At 37.5% G+C, this 11,841-nt stretch overlaps 1 pseudogene; it reads right to left on the bottom strand.

Annotated features, from left to right (window-relative positions):
• Window positions 1-1,180: 1,180 nt before the first annotated feature.
• Window positions 1,181-11,841, bottom strand: part of LOC101693948 — a 49,145-nt pseudogene continuing 38,484 nt past the window's right edge.

Below are 11,841 nucleotides of genomic sequence, written 5' to 3'. Positions count from 1 at the left end.
TTTCCTTTGCTGTGCAGAAGCTTTTAATCTTGAAGTCCTGAAAGTTCATTTTTGCTTTCGTTTCCTTTGCCTTTGGAGACATATCTTGAAACAAGTTGCTGTGGCTGATATCAAAGAGGTTACTGCCTATGTTCTTCTCTAGGATTCTTTTTTTTTTTTTTAAACATTTTATTTACTTGACAGAGAGAGAGATCACAAGCAGGCAGAGAGTCAGGCAGAGAGAAAGGAGGAAGCAGGCTCCATGCTGAGCAGAGAGCCCAACGTGGGGCTCGATCCCAGGACACTGAGACCACGACCGAAGGCAGCGGCTCAATCCACTGAGCCACCAAGGTCTCCCCTCCTCTAGGATTCTGATGGATTCCTGTTGACACATGTTTTAAAAGACTTTTCCTTTTTTAAAAGATTTCATTGGTTCTTTATTTCAATAAGTTTTAACAAACAATATACATCTTATATATCTCTTCCTCAGAAAGCTTATTAAAAGATTAGAGGCAGGGCACCTGGGTGGTTCAGTGCGTTAAAGCCTCTGCCTTCAGCTCAGGTCATGATCTCAGGGCCCTGCAATTGAGTCCCACATCCGGCTTTCTGCTTGGCAGGGAGTCTGCTTCCCCCTCTTTCTCTGCCTGCCTCTCTGCCTACTTGTGATCTCTGTCTGTCAAATAAATAAATAAAATCTTAAAAAAAAAAGATCAGAGGCAGAAAAAAGTCATAGGCAGGCTTTTCCCCCCTTACTGTATTTTAACTGGGGAAGTAATCTAAAAAAAAAAAAAAAAAAAAAAAAAAAAGAAGCAGCACCTGGGTGGCTCACTGGGTTGAAGCCTTTGCCTTCAGCTCAGGTCATGATCCCAGGGTCCTCAGATTGAGCCCCGAATCAAGCCCTGCATTGGGCACTCTGCTCAGCAGGGAGCCTGCTTCTTTTCCTCTCTCTCTGCCTGCCTCTCTGCCTATTTGTGATCTCTGTCGGTCAAATAAATAAATAAACAATCTAAAAAAAAAAAAAGGAAATATAAAATATCTTGCAGCAATTCTGAGAACCTCTGGTTCCATGTTATAATTTCTCAGATGAAAGTTACTAACTTGCAGAGTTCATATACTGAAACTTGAAAAATCAAGTTACGCATATCAGGATGTCCTATAGTCACATGGATGGTGGCTCATTGGGTTGAAGTCTGAAAACTGTCTACAAAATACATTCTAGAGACATCCAGGGGAACCTGTCCTGTGTGGGAGTGGTAGCCAGAGACATCTGGGGAAATTGGCCTATGAGGAAGCTCATCAAAGCTACATATAGTACAGTGGATACAAGAGAAAGCCAGAGTGCCTTAGTAGACTTTCTGGCAGAAGTCTTGTCCAGGAGACTACCATGCCTAAAGCAAAGAGACATAACATTTTGATAATTTATCTTCAGAAAAATTTGGTTTGACATTTTTGTCTTTTATACTATTTATTTTCCAGATGGTTCCAACTCTCCTTTAGTCTTTAGTTCACATTTTTCTTCTTCAGTATCTGACTAGGAATAGGTACTCATAAATCCATGTAAGGAGGGATGGTGTTTACTTTTCTATGACCCCATAATATGCCAACTGCATGACCATCCCAGCCATCATTCCTACATTTCTAATGTTTCTGGGTAGAGAGGCAGTGGTCACTCTTTGAAGAGAAAATGCATGGTATTTGGAAAATTTTTTAAAAACTTGACAGTCATCTTATTTATAAGAAAGTTAATGACTTCATTTTGCAAAAGAACCTGTTTTGGCTCTTCTAGTTCAGTGTGCTTTTTGGCATGCACTCTCTTCAGATTTTCTACCTGCTGAGTCATTTCAACTGCTTTACTAATCTAGCTTTCCTGATTAATAGCTCCCAATATCTAAGTTCTCCTGGCTATTCATAACATACACTGGCTATAGAACGTTGTATTCTTCTCCAGCTTCTTAATGTTCTCCTAAGGCTGGCTGTCATCGTCACAGGGCGGTGTTAAAGACTCGAACAGGTTTACACAGATATGTCTTTCTTCAAATTTTCTTCTGCCAAGTCACAGGACCTTTTTTCAAACTACATAATTTTTTTCAAGGTAAACCAGTTGCTTTAAACCCCAACAATGATCTAAGAAATTCAGCTTTTACCTTCTTCTCATTAGAAATGTTATCACTATTTTTCTATTTTTAAAATTAACATATAATGTATTATTTGCTCTAGGGGTGCTGGTCTGTGAATCATTAGGCTTACATATTTTACAGCACTCACCATAGCACACACCCTCCCCAATGTCCATAACCCAATCAACCTACCCCTTCCTCCCCACCACCCAGCAATCCTCGGTTTATTTCATGAGATTAAGAGTCTCTTATGTTTGTCTCCCTCCCAATCCCATCTTGTTTCATTTTTCCTTCCCTAACCTCATGACCCCCACTCTGCCTCTCAAATTCCTCATATCAGAGAGACCGTATGATAATTGTCTTTCTCTGATTGACTTACTTCTCTCAGCATAATACCCTTTAGTTCCATACACATTATTGCAAATGGCAAGATTTCGTTTCCTTTGATGGCTGCATAGTATTCCATTAAATATATATATATATATATATATATATATATATATATATATATATATATATATATATATATATACACACACCACATTTTCTTTATCCATTCATCTCTTGATGGACATCTATGTTCTTTCCATAGTTTGGCTATCGTGGACATTGCTGCTATAAACATTCAGGTGCATGTGCCCCTTCAGATCACTACACTTGTATATTTAGGGTAAATACCCACTAGTGGGATTGCTGGGTCATAGGGTAGCTCTATTTTCAACTTTTTTGAGGAACCTCCACTCTGTTTTCCAGAGTGGCTGCACCAGCCTGCATTCCCACCAATAGTGTAGGAGGCTTCCCCTTTCTCTGTATTCTTGCCAACATATGTCATTTCCTGACTTGTTAATTTTAACCATTCTGACTGGTGTGAGGTGGTATCTCATTGTGGTTTTGATTTGTATTTCCCTGATGCTGAGTGATGTGGAGCACTTTTTCATGTGTCTGTTGGCCATTTGGATGTCTTCTTTGCAAAAATGTCTGTTCATGTCCTCTGCCCATTTCTTGATTGGATTATTTGTTCTTTGGGTGTTGTACTGAGAAGTTCTTTATAGATTTTTGATACTAGCTGTTTACTTGATATGTCATTTGTGAATATATTCTCCTATTCTGTCAGTTGTCTTTTGGTTTTGTTGACTGTTACCTTTACTGTGCAAAAGCTTTTTATCTCCATGAAGTCCCAATAGTTCACTTTTGAACTTGCTTCCCTTGCCTTTAGTGATGTTCCTAGGAAGAAAAAGTTGGTGCAGCTGAGGTCAAAGAGGCTTCTGTCTGTGTTATCATCAAGAATTTTGATGGGTTCCTGTCTCACATTGAGATCTTTCATCCATTTTGAGTCTATTTTTGTGTGTGGTGTAAGGAAATGGTCCAGTTTCATTCTTCTGCATGTGGCTGTCCAATTTTCCCAACACCATTTGTTAAAGATACTGTCTTTTTTCCTTTTTTTTCTTTTTAAAGATTTTACTTATTTATTTGACAGAGATCACAAGTAGGCAGAGAGGCAGGCAGAGAGAGAGGGGGAGGCAGACTCCCTGCTGAGTAGAGAACCCAATGCAGAGCTTGATCCCAGGACCCTGAGATCATGACCTGAGCTGAAGGCAGAGGCTTTAACCTACTGAGTCATCCAGGCACCTCAAAACTGTTGTTGTTGTTTTTTTTCCCCCATTGGACATTCTTTCTTGCTTTCTTGAAGATTAGTTGACCATAGAGTTGAGGGTCCATGTCTGAGCTCTCTATTCTGTTCCATTGATCTATGTGCCTATTTTTGTGACAGTACTGTACTGTCTTGATTACAGCTTTGTAATACAGCTTGAACTCTGAAATAGTGATGCTGCCAACTTTGGTTTTCTTTTTCAACATTCCTCTGGCTATTCATGGTCTTTTTTTGGCTTCATAAAAATTTTAGGATTATTTGTTCCATTTCTTTGAAAAAAGGTGATGGCATTTTGATAGGGATTGCATTAAATGTGTAGATTTCTTTCAGTAGCATAGACATTTTCACAATATTTGTTCTTCCAATCCATGAGCTTTTCCAATTCTTTGTGTCTTCCTCCATTTCTTTTATGAGTACTTTATAGTTTCTGAGTATAGATTCTGTGCCTCTTTGGTTAGGTTTATTCTTAGGTATCTTATGGTTTGGGGTACAGTTGTAAATGGGATCGACTCCTTAATTTCTCGTTCTTCTTTCTTGCTGTTGGTGTATAGAAATGCAACTGATTTCCGTGCCTTGATTTTATATCCTGACACTTTGCCGAATTCCTGTATAAGTTCTAGCAGTTTTGGAGTGGAGTCTTTTGGGTTTTCCACATAAAGTGTCATATCATCTGCAAAGAGTGAGAGTTTGACTTCTTTGCCAATTTGGATGCCTTTTATTTCTTACTGTTTTCTGATTGCTGAGGCTAGAACTTCTAGTATTATGTTGAATAGCAGTGGTGATGGTGGACATCCCTGCTGTGTTCCTGACCTTAGGGGAAAAGCTTTCAGTTTTTCCCCATTGAGAATGATATTTTCTGTGAGTTTTTCATAGATGGCTTTTATGATATTGAGGTAGGTACCCTCTATCCCTACACTGTGAAGAGTTTTGATCAAGAAAGGATACTGTACTTTGTCAAATTCTTTCTCAGCATCTACTGAGAGTATCATATGGTTCTTGTTCTTTCTTTCATTAATGTATTGATTTGATTCGCAGATTGATTGATTGCATTGATTTATTTGCAGATGTTGAACCAAACTTGAAGCCATAAAATGAGTTGGGAAGTTTTCTTTCCATTTCATCATTCTTCTTCTTCTTCTTCTTCTTCTTTTCTTCTTCTTCTTCTTCTTCTTCTTCTCTTCTCCTTCTCCTTCTCCTTCTTCTTCTTCTTCTTCTTCTTCTTCTTCTTCTTCTTCTTCTTCTTTTGGAAACAGTTGCAGGAGAATAGGTATTAATTCTTCTTTAAATATTTGGTAGAATTCCCTTGAGAAGCCATCTGGCCATGGGTCCTTTTTTGAGAGATTTTTGTTGACTGCTTCAATATCTTTACTGGATGTGGGTCTGTAACGTTTTCTATTTCTTCATGGTTCAGTTTTGGTAGTTTAAATGTCTCTAGAAATGCATCCATTTCTTCCAGTTTGCCTAATTTGCTGGTGTATAGTTGTTCATAATATATTCTTATAATTGTTTTTACTTCTTTGGTTTTGGTTTTGATCTCTTCTCTTTCACTCATGATTTTCTTAATTTGGGTCTTTTCTCTTCTCTTTTTGATGTATCTGGCCAGGGGTCTATCAGTCTTAGAAATTTTTTCAAAGAACAAGCTCCTAGTCTTGTTGATTTGTTCACCTGTTCTTTGGGTTTCTATTTTATTGATTTCTGCTCTGATCTTTATTATTTCTCTTCTCCTGCTGGGTTTGGACTTTCTTTGCTCTTCTTTCTCCAGCTCTTTCAGGGGTAGGGTTAGGTTGTGTACTTGAGACCTTTCTTGTTTCTTGAGAAAGCCTGTATTGCTATATACTTTCCTCTCAGTACTGCCTTTGTTGTGTCCCAAATATTTTGAATAGTTGTGTTTTCATTTTCATTTGTTTCCATGAATTTTTAAAATTCTTCTTTAATTTCCTGGTTGACCCATTCATTCTTTAGTAAGATGCTCTTTAGCTTCCATGTATATGGGTTCTTTCCAATATTCCTCTTGTGACTGAGTTCTAACTTCAAAGAATTGTGGTCTGAAAATATGCAGGGAATGATCCCAATCTTTTGGTACCAGTTGAGACCTGATTTGTGATCCAGGATGTGATCTATTCTGGGGAATATTCCATGTGCACTGGAGAAGAATGTGTATTCTGTTGCTTTGGGATAAAATATTCTAAATATATCTGTGATGTCCATCTGGTCTAGTATATCATTTAAAGCCTTTATTTCCTTGTTGATCTTTTGCTTTATTTCAGTGAAAGGCTGTTAAAGTCCCCTACTACTATTGTATTATTGTCAATGCATTTCTTTGATTTTGTTATTAATTGGTTTATATAATTGGCTGCTCCCATGTTAGGAGCATAGATATCTAAAATTGTTAGATCTTCTTGTTGGATAGACCCTTTAATTATGATATAGTGTCCTTCCTCATCTCTTATTATAGTTTTTGGCTTAAAATCTAATTTATCTGATATAAGGATTGCCACCCCAGCTTTCTTTTGATGTCTATTAGTGTGGTAAATTGTTTTCCACCACTTCACTTTAAATCTGGAGGTGTCTTTGGGACTAAGATGAGTTTCTTATAGATAGCATATTGATGGTTCTTGTTTTTTTGTTTTTGTTTTTGTTTTTTCCTTTCTGATATCCTGTGTCTTTTGGTTGGGGCATTTAGCCCATTTACATTCAGGGTAACTATTGAAAGATATGAACTTGGTGTCATTGTATTGCCTGTAAGGTGACTATTACTGTATATTGTCTCTGTTCCTTTAAGGTTTGTTACTTTTAGGCTCTTTCTATGCTTAGAGAACCCCTTTCAATATTTCCTGTAGAGATGGTTTGGTGTTTGCAAATTCTTTTAATTTTTGTTTGTCCTGGAAGTTTTTGTTTGTTTTTTTGTTTGTTTATTTGTTTTTTTAAATCTCTCCTTCTATTTTCAGTGACAGCCTAGCTGGAAATAGTATTCTTGGCTGCATATTTTTCTCATTTAGTTCTCTGAATACATAATGCCAGTCCTTTCTGGCCTGCTAGGTCTGTGGATAAGTCTGTTGCCAATCTAATATTCATACCATTGGATATTATAGACCTCTTGTCCAGAGCTGCTTTCAGGATTTTCTCTTTGTCACTAAGACTCATAAGTTTTACTATTAGATGGTGGGGTGTGGACCTATTTTTATTGATTTTGAGGGGTGTTCTCTGTGCCTCCTGGATTTTTTATGCTTGTTCCCTTTGCCATATTAGGGAAATTCTCTACTATAATTTGCTTCAATGTACCTTCTGCCCCTCTCTCTTTCTTCTTCTTCTGGGATCCCAAGTATTCTAATATTGTTACATCTTAGGTGTCACTTATCTCTCGAATTCTCCCCTCATGGTTCCATAGTTGTTTGTCTCTCTTTTTCTCAGGTTATTTGTTCTCCATCATTTGGTCTTCCATATCACTAATTATCTCTTCTGCCTCATTTATCCTAGCAATGAGAGCCTCCATTTTTTATTGCACCTCATTAAAAGCTTTTTAAAATTTCAACTTAGTTAGATTTTAGTTCTTTTATTTCTCCAGAAAGGCATTTTGTTTCTCCAAAAAGGAATTCTCTAATATCTTCTATGCTTTTTTCAAACCCAGCTAGCAACTTGATAATCATCATTCTGAACTCTCATTCTGACATATTACTGATGTCCTTATTGATTAGGTCCCTAGTCGTTGGTACTGCCTCTTGTTCTTTTTTTTGTGGTGAGTTTTTCCACCTTGTCATTTTATCCAGATAAGAATAGATGAATGAGAGAACAAAATACTAAAATGGTGGCAAAGACCCCAGAAAAAAATATACTAACCAAATCAGAAGAGACCCAAAACCAGGGGTCATATATATGTATATATATATATATATATATATATATATATATACATATGTATGTATACACACACACACACACACACACACACACATATTAGACTGGGGAATAGAACAGAGCCACATATTTGATTTTGGTTGTATTCTGGTCTCTTAGAAAAAAATACCTCCCTAAATTTTAAAGAAAGAAAAACTTATACAGATACAAAAATAAGGGTAAACACAATGAAGTGATGGAATATGACTCTAAAGATGAAAAATAAAAAGATTCTAAAAAAGGAATTGATAAGATAGGAAGTTGGCTAAAAACAGAAAAAAGAAGAAAGAATGTGATCAGGCTGAAGAGTAGAACAAAGCCACATGCTAGATTTAAGTTATGTTTTGCTCTATTAAAAGAAACTGTATCCCCAAATTTTCTTTAAAGACTTTTATTTATTTATTTGACAGACAGAGATCACAAGTAGGCAGAGAGGTAGGCAGAGAGAGATGAAGGGAAGCAGGTTCCCTGCTGAGCAGAGAGCCCAATGCGGGCTCGATCCCAGGACTCTGGGATCATAACCTGAGCCAAAGTCAGAAGCTTTAACCCACTGAGCCACCCAGGTGCCCATGTATCCCAAAATTTTAAAGAAAAAAAACCCTTATCTGTATACAAAAAATAAGGTCAAATACAATAAAAGGATGAAATATGACTATAATGGTGAAAATTTTAAAAGATTTTTTTAAAAAGTATTGGTAAAATAGTTTTAAAATGTTAAAATAGGAAAGAGAAAAATAAAACAAAAATAGAATAAGAAAAAAAAAAACCTTAAAAAATTTAACTTTAAAAGACTAAAGAATCATGGGGAAAAAGCCATGAATTTTATGTGTTGCTTTCCCCTAGTTCTTGAGTTCCACAGTTCTCATTGATTAGTGAACTTGGTTCTTGGGTGGATGTTCTTGCTGCTCTTCTGTGGGAGGGTCCTCTTGCAGTGATTCTCAAATGTCTTTGCCCAAGGCAGAAATGCACTGCCCTTGCCAGGGGCCAGTAATTGGCTTGGGTTCACTCTTGGTAATTTTTGTTTCCTGAATGATTTCTGTACAGCTTTGGAGGATGGTAATGAAAATGGTGACCTCCCAATATCCGGCCCTATAGGAGCCATACACTCAGGGCCCCACTCCTCAATGTGCCCTCAGAGAAAAGAAGTCAATCCCTCCCATCTCCCTGGTCTCCGGCTACACTCTGAACTCACACAGCCTCTGACTGAGCATTTCTATCTCTGGTGTATGACCCCACATGGAATCTTCAAACCCAGCAGATTCCTGCAGTGTGCTGTCACACTGTTCCTCCCAGAGGAGGAGTGGGGGGGGGTGTCTCTCCGTATCCACCACTTGTAGGGTCCCTGCTTGAAGAACAGTGGCCCAATGTGACTTGGATCATGGTTTAAGGTAATTCCAAATTGGTAAGGTAATCCCAATTAATCCCACTCCTTGGCTCCTTCTCTGTAGTTGGCTTCCCTGCTCCAATACCTGGGAGCTCTGCTACAGTCAGACACCCCAGGTCTTTCTGTGTCCCTGTGGGTCCTGAGATCACACTGTCCCCACAATGCCCCCCCCTCCCCATTCAACCTCTGGAGTGACATCCCTCAGTGGAACAGATTCTAAAAGTTCCGATTTTGTGCTACACTCCTTTCTCACTTGCCAGGAGCCACCCCTCCGCTGACAGGCTACCTTCCTGTTGCTTCAGATTCACCTCTCTGCATGTCCTATCTTCTGGAAAGTGGCTAATGTTTTTTTTTTCTCCTAGAACTGCTGCTCTTCTTCTTTTCTATCTCCTGTTGAGTTTGTAGGTGTTCAGAATGGTTTGATAACTATGTAGCTGAACTCCTGGGACCTAATGATATTTCAGTCTCCTACTCCTCCACCATCTTGCTTCCTCTGAGCCACCATAAGGGACTCTTAATCATCAACTTTTCCTATTTTTAAAATATGTTTAAAATGGTCACATAATTTCACGTTAAAATGAATTATTAGGTCTTAATTTATAATTTAAAATGTAAACGCTTACAGTGTAAAATAACAACATAAAACTGAATAGTCAATTAAAAGGAAATAACAGAAATTTGGCATTATAATTAAGGGGTAGTAAACATGTTTCAGAACTCTATATATGTTTAGACATGTTTTAGACTCTATATATCTAATAGTTTAAAGTATATAAGGTATGATTTGTAAGACCTCAGGTCTGGGAGGCTTTTTACCCTTTAATCCTACTGTGGATTTTTTAGTTGAAAATCATTTGAAATATCCTTGTAAGAGATGAGACAATGTGTGATGAAACAGTCCACTAATGGAAATCTCATTGTTTCATGAGAAACCCACTCAATCTTGATACAGTTCAGATATAAAAACATTTCTTCTTTTGAGATGGAATCTGCTCTCTCCTGGTTACTACTCATTGTCCTCTGTTCAATTCTGTAAGACCCTACAAACCAGATCATCTCCCTTTGTCACATTCCAACCATCAGAGGTCTGGTGACAAAATGTTCATCCTTCTTTAAACTAATCATCTCCATTCTTTTTATTAGTCTTCATATAGCATTATTTCATGTCACCTTAGCCTCCAGGATGTGCTCTCTTATAAAATTCTAGTTTCTCTATATCCCTCTTAAATGTGTGTATCCACAAGCATTTTGAAATTTGACAGTGTATATACTTCTCCTCATATGATGTCATACTGATGCAGTATAATTAGTAGAAAGACTCCTCATTAGTGTATATAGGATAATTTTTTATCATTTCTCCATTGATGTCTCTCTTCCCTGGTGGACTCTTAGATCTTTGGGGTAAGGGAATAGATCTGTCTTGATCATCATTGTATTTTCCATGCTTAGCATAATGCCTGTCTGATGCAGTGTTTTGTAAGTATCCATTAATTGAATGAATGGATGGCTGGGCACATGTTAAGGTCTGTGGCATCATTTTTACTTTAATTCAATAATAAATTATTTACCTATAGTTTCAACAGAGCTCTGATACAAACTGGTTTATGATAGTATCTCATAACTATTTTCTTCAAGACCTATAAAATCTTTCTAGCATGACTTTTTACAAAGGAGAAACATTATACATCAAGAGGACATATCATAGAGGATAAGGTGATTCTGTAATTTCAACCTGTGGAGTATCCAAGTTAATGATGTCTATTTTTTTCCTGTGAATTCTTTTATTGAGATCACATTTTAGAAAGTGGTGAGGTGTTAGGCAATTATTGATCTGAATAGGCTTGATAATAACATGCCTTCAACATTTTAATCAATATTATGAATCAAGAGATTTATGACAGACTGATTAATATGCAAATAGAATGGATTTGGAAAATACTGTGAATACTCTGGAATCTCGATCCAAATTGATCTCAGCAGATTGGAATCATGATGCAGTTTCCTTATTTTTCACCAAAGGCACAGAAAAGATATAAGAATAAACCATAAATGACAGCCAGACATGGAAATAAGAGTTTGTGGCAGACCAGAAGTCATGAGGCAAGTAAAAGAAGGGAGCAGATAGGACACTGCATTAGGCAGCTTGGTCTTCAGCAGTAAGCTCTGTGAGCTACTGCAGAAGGTATTGCAGTACCTATCTGGGAGAACCTCATTCCATAAAGCAGCACAGGATCAAACAACTGAAAAAGATATATAAAAGCCTACAAAGGAGAAAGAAATGCTATGTTAGGCTCCATTAATAGAATAGGGAGGTGGTACTTCAGTTTTCTGTTGTTTGGAGTTTTATGTTCCATACCAGGTGCCATTATTTTAAAAGGGGCATGTGCACCCAAATGTTTATAGCAGCAATGTCTACAATAGCCAAACTATGGAAAGAACCTAGATGTCCATCAACAGATGAATGGATCAAGAAGAAGTGGTATATATACACAATGGAATACTATGCAGCCAACAAAAGAAATGAAATCTTGCCATTTGCGACAACATGGATGGAACTAGAGCGTATCATGCTTAGCGAAATAAGTCAAGCAGAGAAAGACAACTATCATATGATCTCCCTGATATGAGGAAGTGGTGATGCAACATGGGGGCTTAAGGGGGTAGGAGAAGAATCAATGAAACAAGATGGGATTGGGAGGGAGACAAACCATAAGTGACTCTTAATCTCACAAAACAAACTGAGGGTTGCTGGGGGGAGGGGGATTGGGAGAAGGGGGTGGGGTTATGGACATTGGGGAGGGTATGTGCTTTGGTGA

Source organism: Mustela putorius, unplaced genomic scaffold (genome assembly GCF_011764305.1).
Source record: "Mustela putorius furo isolate JIRA1106 unplaced genomic scaffold, ASM1176430v1.1 tig00003834_pilon_pilon_pilon, whole genome shotgun sequence".
Taxonomy (NCBI): Eukaryota; Metazoa; Chordata; class Mammalia; order Carnivora; family Mustelidae; genus Mustela; species Mustela putorius.
Note: the sequence above shows the minus strand (reverse complement) of the source record. Positions and strands in the feature narration are given on the sequence as shown.